This window comes from Equus caballus, chromosome 29, assembly GCF_041296265.1.
Source record: "Equus caballus isolate H_3958 breed thoroughbred chromosome 29, TB-T2T, whole genome shotgun sequence".
Taxonomy (NCBI): Eukaryota; Metazoa; Chordata; class Mammalia; order Perissodactyla; family Equidae; genus Equus; species Equus caballus.
The window spans coordinates 33535618-33549453 of NC_091712.1; the positions used below are offsets into that span (position 1 = coordinate 33535618).

General features: G+C 43.2%; 1 protein-coding gene across 5 annotated transcripts in view; it reads right to left on the minus strand.

Moving 5' to 3' along the window:
- The window catches only part of CAMK1D (calcium/calmodulin dependent protein kinase ID), a 390404-nt gene that overhangs the window by 241413 nt on the left and 135155 nt on the right, over positions 1–13836 (minus strand). The window lies entirely within an intron of this gene.

Consider the following 13836-nt stretch of genomic DNA (forward strand, 5'->3'; position numbering starts at 1 on the left):
TCCAGCATCACTCCCCACCAAACTTCTTTATGCAAAGAAGTACACACACGCAAATGTGCCCTCGTGCAAAGGGACACGTGGATGTCCACGTGGGTTTGGCTGCCTCCCAGTGCCACCTGCCACCCCGCAGAGCAACGTTGCGATAGGCACTTCGGAGCAAATATGGATGCTCCCTGGAAGGTTCCTGCACAGAAGGAGCATGTCAGCACCCACACCCCAGGAAAGCAAGAAAGTAATACTAAAATTTCTACATTCCTCACGGGGGGCCTTTTCATCCCAAGAAAATTTCAGAGCACTCGGCAAACATTGAATTAATTCTCACAGATAGGTAAGGATATAATTAAAGCATGAGTTGGGGCAACACATGGTATTGACACGGGTTAATTATTGGTGGGGACATGCAAGTCTTCTTCCCTAAACCAAACAAACAGAAACACACATGATGCCCTGAGTAGGGGAGCCCTTCCTATCTGAAAATATAAATTTAACTCTGCAGGGGCAGAGCAACAAACTGAAAATATAACCAGGACAGTCCGGGCCAGAGAGTCCATTTCTCCAGAGAGGTCCCCCGTGGTCAGCGAGGGCTGGAGCCAGCACCTCAGCGCCACCTTGTCCCCCACCCTGCCACCTCCCTATTTGCCAGCAGGCAGTGCCTGCGGGCAGAACTTCCGGAATGACTCTGCAACAGAAACAGGCTCCTCCATTGTCCACTTCAGACCTCAGTAACTTGGGCTCTGTGCATGTGACCCAAGGAAAACCACGACCCACTGAGTCCTCCTCCGTCCCTAGACTTTCAGAAGCCACGCTTATGTCCTCAGAGAGACACTAAACATGGCTTCTTCACAGTTATAATGAGAGACAAACTCTACTGCATCAAAAGAAACCCCTAGAAGGACCAATGTCATCCCAATACCGGTGCCTCGGGGCCTTTGTTCTTCAGTCAACATCAAACAGCCGCCTGAGCAAGGAAAACATACTTTTCTCTCCCTCTCCTTACCCGTCTGACACGGATGTGCAACTGTCACGGACTAAAGGAAGACAAACATATATTTTAAAATCCTTTCCAGCGAGAGGAATTCACTCTTCTTAGTGCAATTAACTGTGAGTCTTCGGGACTGACTTCCTACTGGAACGTGAACTCTCGTGAGAGAAGTCCGTCTATCTCCAAGGTCTGTATCTAATTATAACCTGAGGGGCAGAAGATAGGCATTCTACAAAAGAACCAAATGGAAAACGTCAGAACAAGGATCTTCTGCCCAAATCCACAAATTACTGGCCACGCAGGATTTTCCCCCTCACTGTACCACATGCCCTGCATAGACAGAAACCTTCTGGAACCAGGCAGAACAGCAATTATGAAATATAAATACATAAAAACGCACAACAGATTTATCACAGCGTGATATATGGAATCAGACATTCCCTGGGACACTTGATCACTGTCGATGGCTGTCGCTCAAGAAAACCAATCCATAACAACTTCAGGGAATCCTCCAACCCAGGAGCTGTCTCGCCCCCTCTCCTCTGTCTCAGGGATAAACTGAGGTGGATTGACCTCACAGTGAGGGTTCTGACACGGAAGAAGATCCTGGACCATTGTGTATATGCTCCCTTTTGCATCCTCCGGGAGGCAGAACAAGAACTATGTTAGGTAAAGAAAAATCAGCGAGGAAAGACCAGGATTCTAGCGCCATGGGTGATTTTACGCCAGGTACTCCATTCATTCATTTTCAGTTTCCCTATCTGCCACTTGGGTCCCTGATGCTGACAACATCACAGTGGTTTCTCTCCTGAGTCTGTCAGATTAACCACGCCCATTTCCCAGAAGGTAAAGAAGCCCTTTAGCATCAGCAACCAAGTTGCCATCTGTATGAATAGTAACAGACTACGGCCAACGCAGAGGAGGTACTCTGCTTAGCTGTAGCTGTTAGGAGGCCATAGGAGAAAAATGCTTCCTCGTTCTGTGGATCATTCTCTCCCTGGAAACAGAGTGAGAAGTGTGGTTTATGCATGAACCAACCCCTTGACCTATGAGGGAATGAGGAGGACACCAGGGGTCTCCAGCAGAGCCAGTGCTGGTGAGCTGCTGCAGGAAGCTGAGGCCAAGGTGAGACAGTGCAGCTCCTGGATCAAGGGCATCTCTGCCCTTGTCCTTGACTTCAGGAGGGATGGACCATCTGGGACCCCGTGGTGTAGGTAGGACCATGGGCACAGATACATAAAAGGCTTCATGAGCTAAGCAGCTAGGGGCTTAACAATGAGGCACCTGTGAAAGGGGACAGGGTGGCTCCAGATGGCCAAGGGCGCCCCCTTCCATGACTCCAAGGGTTTCTATCAACAGCTGCTGAGTAGAGTGCCAAAGCCAAGTTCATAGTCTCATCATCTCAGACTGAAAGTTAGCCTGCAATTTCACTTCTGAGGATACAGCCAAAAGAATCAAAAACAGAGTCTCAAACAGCTATTTGTACACCCACATTCATAGGAGCATTATTCTCAAAAGCCAAAAGGAGGAAACAATCCAAATATCTATCAATGGATGAACGGGTAAACAAGATACAGTATAGACATACAATGGAATATTATTCAGCCATAAAAAGGAATGGAGTTCTGACACATGCTACAACATGGGTGAACCCTGAAGAAATTACGCTAAGTGAAACGGGCCAGAATCAAAAGGACAAATACTGTATGATTCCACTTACATGAAGTACCTAGAGTAGTCAAACCCATTGAGACAGAAAGTAGAATGGTGGTTATCAGGGGCTGGGAGAGGAAGGAATGGGGAGTTATGGGGACAGAGTTTCCATTTGGGAAAATGACAAAGTTATGGAGATGAATAATGATGATAGTTACCCAATAGTGCGAATGTACTTAATGCTACCAAATTGTACGCTTCAAAATGGTCAAAATGGGAAATTTTATGTTATGTATATATTACCAGAATAAAAAATAAAAAGTCTGCCTTCTTCTACTCAATGCCATTACCTGGGGATGGACATGTTGGAAAAATTTGATAAACTTTTTCACCCATTACCTCCGTAAAGGAGAAATAAGTCATCTGAATAATTGTAGGGTACCAGATGTTGTGAACCACTTGACATTTACAAAGAGCTTTGGCATATATCAACTAATCCAATTCTTACAGCAACCACAAGAAGTCTACAGGAAGTTACCATCAGCTCCATTTGACAAATGAAGATATTGATGCAAGTGATAAGGTTCAGGAAAGCAAACTTAGGTTTCCTAACCCCTCCCAGGTCCTTTTCAATATACTCTGATGCATGCAATTAGCAGGGAGCTTGCCTCACAAATATGGAAGGTGACAGAAATGGAGGGTCAGACCCTGCCTTTGGGTGAGCTGTCATTCTCCCCAACGGTGCAAATCCACCTCGCTTCCTCATTTAGCCTCAAAAGCGTGTGCATTTACCTTCTCTAAGCTTTCCAAAGACAGAACTCTCAGGTCCTCCTAGGGGATAGAAGATTAGCATAAATTGTTATTGTTCCTGCAATAAATAGAAATCACTTGAAGACACTTCCCCTGTTCCAGGAAAGCTAATTAAAACCATGAGAAGCAGAAAGTCATGAATGAAGAGTTTGGGCCCTTTCAATGTAATTACACAACAAAGTGATGTGTGTGCCTGTGTGTGTGTGTCTGTCTGAGAGAGAGAGAGAGGGAGGGAGGGAAGGAGGCTGGGAGGAGTCTGGCGGCAGAAAGGAAGACAGCAAGAAAAATGATCTGAGAGCCCTGAAAGCCTTTAGACAACTCAAGGAAATAAATTCCTAGGAACACAAGCAGGAAGAGAGAGTCACAACGTTTTAAAAATACAAAGAGGTCAAAGCAAGTTGACCATGGACTGTAAAATACAAGCACTGTGCGCTTAAAACTGAATAGAGGAAGCTTCCAGCCGGACTGGATGGCACTTGCATCTTGAAATGGCAGTCTGCGCGTGGCCCGCTCCTGCCTGGTGCCCACGCCCCACTGCAATCCTCAGTCTGACTTCTTCCCTTGACTGGAACCATGGGGTCTCCCAATTGCTCGATTCAATGGCTTCTTCTTGCTCTTCATCCTACTGGTCTTTTGTGCGACCTTTGATGGTCCTGGCCTCCTTCCTGAAACACTCTTCTGAATTCTATAATGTAGTCCTCTCCTTACCTTTACGTCCATTTTCTCTCCATCTCTGCCTGCTCCTCTCCTTCCCATGAAACATCAGTGATCCCAAGGGTGCATCCTCAGCCCTCCCTTCATCCTAGTCTATGCCCTCCCCGTGGAAAATCTGTGGTTTCCAGTTTCCACCACCACCCATCTCCTCATGGCTCCCTAGCCATTAACTAAATTTTAGCCTCTCTCATGTGCAAATCTCATCTTTCTAGCTGCCTACCAGGGCTCTCTAGCTAAATCTCCTGACCAGCTTCTCAAGAGCACCAGAACCAAAGTGAAAAACAGTATCTTCATCCCAAAACTTCTCTCTCCTCTATTCTCTCTCATTTCTACCGACCCAGTAACCCAGCCTAGAACCCTGTCTATTTCACTCCTCTCTCTCTCATTCCCTTCACCAAGTATATTCAGGTCTCCTGCTAAAAAGATTCTCAGATGCCCATCGGTTCTTCCAACCCTACACCACTGGTCTGGTTCAAGTTCCAGTTAGTTCACCCTGGTCTACTTCCAGGACTCTTTCCTGGCCCCCCCGCCCCCAGCAACCCTACTCCCACCTGCTATCTCCCATCTGCTCCTGGAATTTCTTTTCTAAACTAAAGACCCGATTACGTTCCACCCTACTTAAAACTTCAAGGTTTCACATCCACACAGGATAAAGTTGAAACTCCTTTGCAAGTTATCCATGGCATTCAAAGTTCTTCCCAACCTGACCCCAACTGTGCGGGCTCATCTACCACTAGAGCCATCCTCCCCAACACAAACAAGTCCCACTATACACCCATCACCCCTCCACCAACCACATCAGTTAACCAGAAGTTCCCCAAACACGCCCATGCCCTTTCACACCAATGGTCTTGGTTCCAGTCCTGCCCACCTCCCCCCTTCCTTGAACATCATTCTGTTTGGCAACATTCCATTTATATTTGAAAGGGCCCAGCTGGTATATTTCCTTCTCTTTGAAGGCTTTCTCAACTGCTTCCCATCCAGACAGAATGAGGCCTTCATTCTGAGACCTGCCCAGTTGGCCTACCCCTTTCACCCCACTTACACATTCCATTGTGGTCCTTTCTGTGCTTGTCTGTATGACAGCAGGGGTCTAAGTTTACATTCTTTTCTGTGTCTTCATACCTAACAATACTTGGACCAACTGGTGCCCAAGACAATTTTGATAATCACCATTATTTGGGTCTCTCCTCTGATTTTCCATCTAGCTTTGCAAATTTCCCTGGTACTGTAGATATGCAAAATAAATGACAGACGCTTATGACCTTCCACTCAGTGTATAGGAAAATAACACTGTCCCTTTCTTCCTTTATAATGCATTTCTCTAAATTTCAATGCAAGCATATGCAGAAAGAACCTTAAAGGTTTCTCTTGAAGCATTAAAATTCTTTGAGTCTTTCCTGATATATTTTAAACCATGCGCTTATGTGCATGAATGCTTAAGTGACAGTCTACAGTTGATTAATCCTGATATCACTACTTGTCCTGACTGGTAAAAATATAAAATTTGTGAATTTATGATACATTTCTCCCCATAAACCTTCATGCTGGTTAAATAAATAAAATTTGGTAGGAAATAGAAGAGGGCAGATTTTTAGACAGATGAAAGGGCTTTAGAAAATACATAATAGTGGGAGAAATAAAAATCCCAGTGTTTTGAAAACTGTATTTTTTTAAGTTATGACAAGCTATTTATTTGATTTTTAAAGAAAACTATTATTCTATTTTAAAAAATACACACCAAGTTTCCATGTAAATTACATCTCTATGACAAATTACTGAAAAGGTCAGACAAGAAGTTATTCTTGAAATGCTAAATATTTTCAGCTCCTGAAGTTAAGCACTACAAATTACAAAAGTTGAATCCTTCCTCTTTTTCTTTCACATTTCAAAGAAAATCAAATCATCACCTGGAGGCAGCTTACTCTGATTATAAGCCAGGCTCCCAAGAGGAAATAAACAATCTTTTGAGAGCCAAATTTCCAAGACTCGAAGGAAATGTCACATTTTCTATATTGACTAAAGAATTCTAAACAACTCCTTTTGCTTTTAACTTTATAAATGATGGCTCTAAAAAGGGCTGTTTCATTTTTCTTTACCTGGTCAGTTTTAAGAATGGAATCCTGGTGTTGTAATGGTTGACTATCCATGCACAGACTATCCATGCTATAAAGCACACCCTGAGGATTTGTGGCTGGTCCTCAATGAATGGAGTGGTCCCAGCTCCCACTGACCAATGGCAGGACAAAGACAAGAAGCAGGAATTCCTTATATTCCCAAATTCTCTGAGAAAGCAGCACAATATCGATGTGCCCTAGGGACGTCTTGGCTAAAAACAGACATTTAAGAGTTTTCTGAACTACAGATAGACATTTACCTTCCAGTTGTTAAAAAATTTCTAGAGCCATTCAGGCTATAATTAACAAGACAAAAAATAACAAGTGTTGGAGAGGATGTGGAGCAAAGGGAATCCTCAGACACTGCTGGTGGGAATGCAGACCGGTGCAGCCACTATGGAAAACAGCATGGAGATTTCTCAAAAAATTAAAAATAGAACTACCATATGACCCAGCTATCCCGCTACTGAGTATTTATCCCAAGAACACAAAATCAACAATCCAAAGGGATTTGTGCATCCCTATGTTCATTGTGGCATTATTCACAATAGCCAAGAGGTGGAAACAACCCAAGTGCCCAAAACTGATGAATGGATAAAGAAGATGTGGTCTATATATACAATGGAATACTACTCAGCCACAAAAAAAGACAAAAATCGTCCCATTCACAACAACATGGATGGACCTGGAGGGTACGATGTTAAGTGAAATAAGCCAGACAAAGAAAGACAAATACCATAAGATTTCACTCATATGTGTGTAGGGGAGGAAGACATTTCCTCTACCCAAAGTGGGTTCATCTGGCCGGAGAACGAATTAAATTCACATGAGACAGAATAGCAAGAGAAAATTAAACAAAGCTTTATAACATGTATACACAGGAGAGGCCCAGGCAAGCTGAGCAACTCGCCAAAATGGCTGAAGCCGTCACCTTAAGTATCATCTCAGCTAACAACAAAGGAGGATGTTGGGGGTGGGGGGAGTCAGTTACAGGAGGTTACCAGAAACAGGAATAAGATTATTATGCAGATTTAAGTCCTTGCCTTTGGTATTGATTAAGAGTTTCTAGAGAGAAGGTCATTCCCTTTCTTCTTCCTGGCACAGAGAGGGAGGCACCTTTACAGATAGAGATTTACCTTACAAATGTAAATGTCTCCTAACAAAGGGCAAGCAAGTTCCACCCCTCAGAGCCTCCTTCCCTGTCCCAGTTTATCAAAAGCAATCAGCCCAATAATCCTCATGCCAAAGAGACATATCTTGGCAAGGCCAAGACCAGCCCCCCCATGTGGAAGATGAACAAACACACGGATAAAAAGAACAGATTAATGGTTACCAGAGGGGTAGGGCGTGGGGGTGGGGTGAGAAAAGGGTACAGGGGCACATATATATGGTAACAGATAAAAACTAGACTATTGGTGGTGAGCACAATGCAATCTATACAGAAACTGATACATAATAAGGTACACTTGAAATTACACGATGTTATAAACCAATATGACCTCAACAGCTTTTTTTAAAAATTCCTAGAGCCACTCAGAGTACCTGACCTCCAGATCTGCTGCTATATACTGAGACCAGAACTCAGAGCTAAGCCACGCCCAGAGATATGCTGGCTAACCCACCTACTCACTACCAATTATTATCATAAAAAGCAAAAACAAGAATCTATGGATTTTGCTTTCTGATTTCTAATGACCTTTAACCTGAAGTTATTAAGAACAATATCAGATAGTATCCAAGATGAGCAGTGCATGTGCTGACTGCTCTAAGTGCACATAATTTAAAAATAAATTCTCCCCTCATACGGGAGCGATCTAATCACAAAACAGACAAACACTTAGCCTCTGAAAATCTACTGTGACTTGCACATTTCAGGTGCTCCATGAACGTCCATGCAGTTGAACTGGCAAAACCTTAAAAAGACGCCTTCGATTTTCAACAAGAATTCCAGAGCTATCTTTTTGATTAACAACAGTACACTCAAGCAATCGCTTGGTAAAATTACATCCATCCCAAATCAGACCAAGAAATAATCAGATGGTGCTGAAATGATCTGGCCCATTAGCTGGGAGTCAGCTGTTACTGGATCGTTGCCTTTCTGTGCTTTTCAGTCACTCTACATACAAATGAGATAGATTGTGTTATTAACTTTATGAACGGCATCACCTCAAGCCCATTACCACGACTGTGCTGTGCAATTGGGCCAACAAACGTTAACCCCGGGCCTCAGAACATAAATTAAAATGTTCTTTTCCACTAAGCACACTCTTTTCCCCAGTGTCTGGCCAGGACGATATTAAGGGCTGGTAAGAAAAAAAAAAGTGGAAAAAACCTAAACAGCAAAAAATGAAGTTAGTGATATTTGGCTCTAGACAATAAAGAAATAGACAGGTGCCTTTTAGACCTATTGTTTTAGAGCAGAATCAATTCTTACGATAGGAAAACCTAGCTGTTAACCCTAGCAATAGTCTTACTGACCCCAGAGAATCTAAATGGATAACAGCAGTGAATTCACATAGTCGCAATGTCTAAGCAACTCTCCAGGCAAAAATTAGGTGATTTTAGAAGTGGCAGTAACTCTTTCTGGTAGAATCTTCAGTTTAAAATCTTCGCTAATTCACACACCACTGATAACATTTTGTAGTGCTAATTCAGTCCATTACCCAAAGAAAGCCATGCCCAATTTGAAAAATAAAGCAAAGTGAAAAGTTTTGGTTTCACAGGCTGCAAGAACAAATATGTGTGCATAAAAATTGGTATCCCATTTGGATATAACATCTTTCATCAAAGAGTGTCTTCTAAAACCCTCCCCCTACTTGGCAATCACATAGTAAGCCATATGTTAGTTTATGTTAATGCTTGAGCTAAAAGTATTAAAATTCCATTTCTTAAAAAATAATCTATAACTCAGACTTTTATTAATTTGGGCCCGTGCCTCGCCAACCAGTTCAAATTAGAGGCCTACCCTTAACTTTAGAAGTTATGCATAGAAATAGGGAGACTCCCATGAAAATTAGCTATTCTTTCTCACTCAAAAAATCTCATCTTCCTCTTCAACTGATAAATTCCACAATGACTAGCAGGCTGACATAAGAGCTTCAAGAACCATGGGGAGGGGCTAGCCCCACAGCCGAGTGGTTAAAGTTCCACATGTTCCTCTTTGGTGGCCGAGGTTTATGGGTTTGGATCCTTGGCGTGGACCCACTCCACTCATCAGCCACACTGTGGAGGCATCCCACGTACAAAGTAGGGAAAGATTGGCATGGATGTTAGCTCAGGGCTAGTCTTCCTCAACCAAAAAAAAAAAGAGAAGGATTGGCAATAGATGTTAGCTCAGGGCGAATTTTCCTCGGCAAAAAAAAAGAACCATGACAAGATGTTCTTAAATATTCACACGATTAGCCTGATTTTTGCCCAGATCAATTCTCATTCTGAGTACAGTTCTGCGTCTAAAGACACTGGAGCAGATTTGGGTGATGACCGTGCTCATCAGAAGGGAAGGCATCAAAACACCAGCCCAGTCACTGCGTGTGACATCTTTGGTTTCTTAAAATTTTTCTGTGGTGCTGAATCTTTACTGTTAATTGCTTCACTGATCCAAACGCAGAAGACAAATACATTCCAAATGAATGCACGCTGCCATCCTTTAGAGAACATGCTTCACTTAACAACACAACTTTTTCCCCTTCCCTTCTCTGCCAGGGTCCCATATTTTCTCTCTGCTCTTCTCCAGCCACCTGTGAAGGGTGGATGTGGAACCCATGTGAGTCATTCATTTTTTTCTTAGCAGCCAACAAGGAGCATTAATGGAAGCCTGGTGTTGGGAGGTTGCAGCAGGATAAAAGATTCAGTTCTTCCGGGATTACAAAGTCTCCTTGCAGCCACAGCTAAAAGGCTAGTAACACTGAAGAGCACATAAAGCGCCCGTGTGGGCCATACATGCATTTGTTGCAAGGGTACATTTGACTTGGAGGATGGAGGTAATGACTGAGATGAAACTGGAGTTCCCGGGACATTCTCCAGCTTTCTTCGCCAACTGTGCACTAGGTGGTACTTCTCATTGTGGTCTTCACAGATCTCCTGTTTGCTAAAGATTCTCCCTACACAGGTAGCTTCAGAAGGACCCTCCCCTTTCTCACGCCCATCCCTTACGGCAGGGAAACCAGTCCCCTTCTCCCATAACTGCTTCAAAGATCCAATGTCCTTCTAATGCCAAATGGCCTGTGTAGGGGCTGGTGGACATCGTCATCAAATGGTGGGCAAAACTGTAACCCCCAAGCTGGGATGGATACTTATGATTAATCCCAGTTGAGCTTCCCTCACATGGCCATTCCCACTCCCAGGGACCCTCCACAGGGCTCTTATTGTAAGCACTCTTCCAAGCTTATTTTAATTCTTGTTCAGGGCAGATGTATCAACAGGTAACTTGAAGGAATATTTTTTTTAAGTTCCATGCCAACCAAACTCACACATCAACGTACTTTGTGTATGTGTGTGTATGTGAGGAAGACTGGCCCTGAGCTAACATCTGTTGCCAATTTTCCCCTTTTTTCTGAGGAAGACTGGCCCTGAGCTAACATCCGTGTCCATCTTCCTCTACTTTATATGTGGGACGCCTGCCACAGCATGGTTTGATGAGCGGTGTGTAGGTCCACACCCAGGATCCGAATCTGCGAACCCCAGGCCGCCGAAGTGGAACATGTGAACTTAACCGCTGTGCCACCAGGCTGGCCCCTCAATGTACTTTTTAATTAGTTTTTCAAGCTCCTTCATAAAAAAGAAAATAGAGTCCTTATTGGTATAATAATTACTACATTAAAGGGACATTTGGCTTTATCTACATAAAGAAAATAGGAGGCCTATCAAGAGTCTGGCAAAAAATACGAATGAAAGTTTGAAACAGCAAAACATTGGAAAAATCCTAAATATCCCTCCATAACGGACTGGTTAAGTAAGTTACAATCTAAAAATAAATGGAGTACTATACAGCCATTTAAAATAACTAAGTAGATTTATATGTGCTAATATGGAACCATCCCAAAGACATACTGTTAAGTGAAAAAAATTAAGGTAGAGAGCAATATGTCTATTGTGTTTCCACCTGCAGAAAACACACACACACACAGACACACACAATCCCTGGAAGGACAGACAAGAAGCAAGTAACACTGCTGCCTCCAGGCAGGGGCCTGAGGATGAGGCTGGCTGGGAGACTTACTTTTTACCCATTTTACTGTGAATATGTACTTTTTCCATTGAACGTTATTTAACGAGGTAGAGAAAATTTTTGAAAAAGAGAAAATAATCAATAAACATCTATACAAAATGACTATCCAGCTAATTAAAGCCTTTCTCTAGATGTCCTAGTTGGATTAACCAACTGGCTGTACCCTATTGATGAAATGTCATTGACAATCCCATTACACAGCCAGCTCACCTGTATGCTGTCTGGATAACCCGTCTAAACAGGATTGGTAGGAATGGCTGACTCAGCCCAACTTCGTTCACAATTAGCCTGGACACCTTCACCAATGAAGACATTCATAGCGTTTTGAAGAAAAACTTTTCTTCATAGAGATCATTCATAAATTACATTAGGGGACTCATTCACAGAGAAGTGGGAACTTGAAATGGAAAGATAAGTACGTTTCAACAGACTAAAACATCAGGGAAGATGGAGGGAAGTCAAGAAAGGCAAGGCGACACAAGCAGAACATGATGCAGATCCAGGGCTGTGTGAATAAGGCAGATGATACACACGTGATGGGTGTGGGGGAGGAGAGTGATGGTTTATCATGCAGAGCACAGTGCTGAGAACATATTGCATGTGTGCGTGTGCATGTGTGTATAAATCTACAAAATGCATCATTTATACTCATAACATTGTAGAATCTTGTAGGGGATGCACAATGGCCCTATAAAGATGTCCGTGTCCTAATCTGCAGAACCAGTGAACGTTAGTTTACATGGCAAAGGGGGTTTTGCAGCTGTGATTAGGTTAAGGGTCTAAAAATGGGGAAAGTAGGGGCTGGCCCGGTGGTGCAGCAGTTAAGTTCACACATTCCACTTCAGGGGCCCAGGGTTCACTGGTTTGGATCCCGGGTGCAGACCTACACACGGCTTGTCAAGCCACCCTGTGGCAGGCGTCCCACATATAAAGTAGAGGAAGATGGGCATGGATTTTAGCTCAGGGCCTGTCTTCCTCAGCAAAAAAGAGGATTGGTGACAGATGTTAGCTCAGGGCTAATCTTCCTTAAAAAAAAACATTAATTACATAAATAAATAAATAAATAAAAATGGGGAGAGTATCCTGGATTATCCAGGGTGGCCCAATGTAATCACAAGGGTCCTGAGAAGAGGGAAGCTGGAGGGTCAGAATCAGAGAAGGAGATGGCTCGTCGGAAGGAGCAGTCAGAGCTATGTTGATGTGGAAGGAAGCCATGGGCTAAGGAATGCAGGCAGCCTCTAGAAGCTTGAAAGGCCAAGAATGGGTTCTCCAAGACCCTCTAGAAGGAACACAGCCCTGACAACATCTTAATTTTAGCCCCATAACACCCACTTCCGGACTTCTGACCGGAACTGTAAGATAAATTTGTGCTGTCTTAATCCACCAAATTTATGGTAATTTGTTACAGCAGCAACAGATAACTAATACAACTACAAATCTATGTTACTAGTATTTATCCTTATTTTACAGATGAGGAAACTGACCTTATCAAGGTTCAAGAACTTGTCCAAATCTCAAAGCCAGTGCTAGAGGTGCCAGGATTCAAACCCAGGTGTGAGGGGTCGATGGAAGGCTGCCACTGGGAAGACAGCTTGAGGTCACACCACAGACATTGTAAATATCAGATGGAAGAGCATCACTTAGTGTGGCAGGCAGCAACAAGGCCTGGGGTTTTGAACAAATGAGGGAGGTAAACAGAGCTGATGAATATCCTCAAGCTAATCAAACGTGTCGGAGGGAATTCTCTGTGTTCTTTTCCATCGTTTTGAACAGAAACAGATAACTGTCCTCCTTGAAAAAGTAATATAGTTTGTCACACAGGAAATTCAGTTACGGCAAACTCTTTTTCCTACTTATGCTATTGAGTGATATAAAAGATACTTTCTATATTTCCACCTTGAAAATTCCTTTCTCTTTCTCTCTACTTTAGTACGTGATCACTCTGTAACTGGAGGGATCTCCCTATGCTAGCCAGATGAAACGGCCTGCACATCTTTTCATCACTGAGCTGCATTTTGGACAGGTCTAGACACAAGGTTGTAAACAGAACTTGGTCAAGATGCAAGTTACTCTGTGCTTCCTTGTATGTATAGAGTTGCAACATGGAGGACAATTCTCTTCCCCAGGAAGACAGGTTACTGTGCAAAGAACAAAGCTTCCCTAATCTAGATAATCACCACCACCACCGCCATCACCATCATCACCATCATCATCACCACCACCATTACCACCACATCACCACCACCATCACAACCACCATGACCATCATCATCATGATCACCGTCATCACCATCATTGTCATCACCATCACCATTATCACCGTCATCACCACC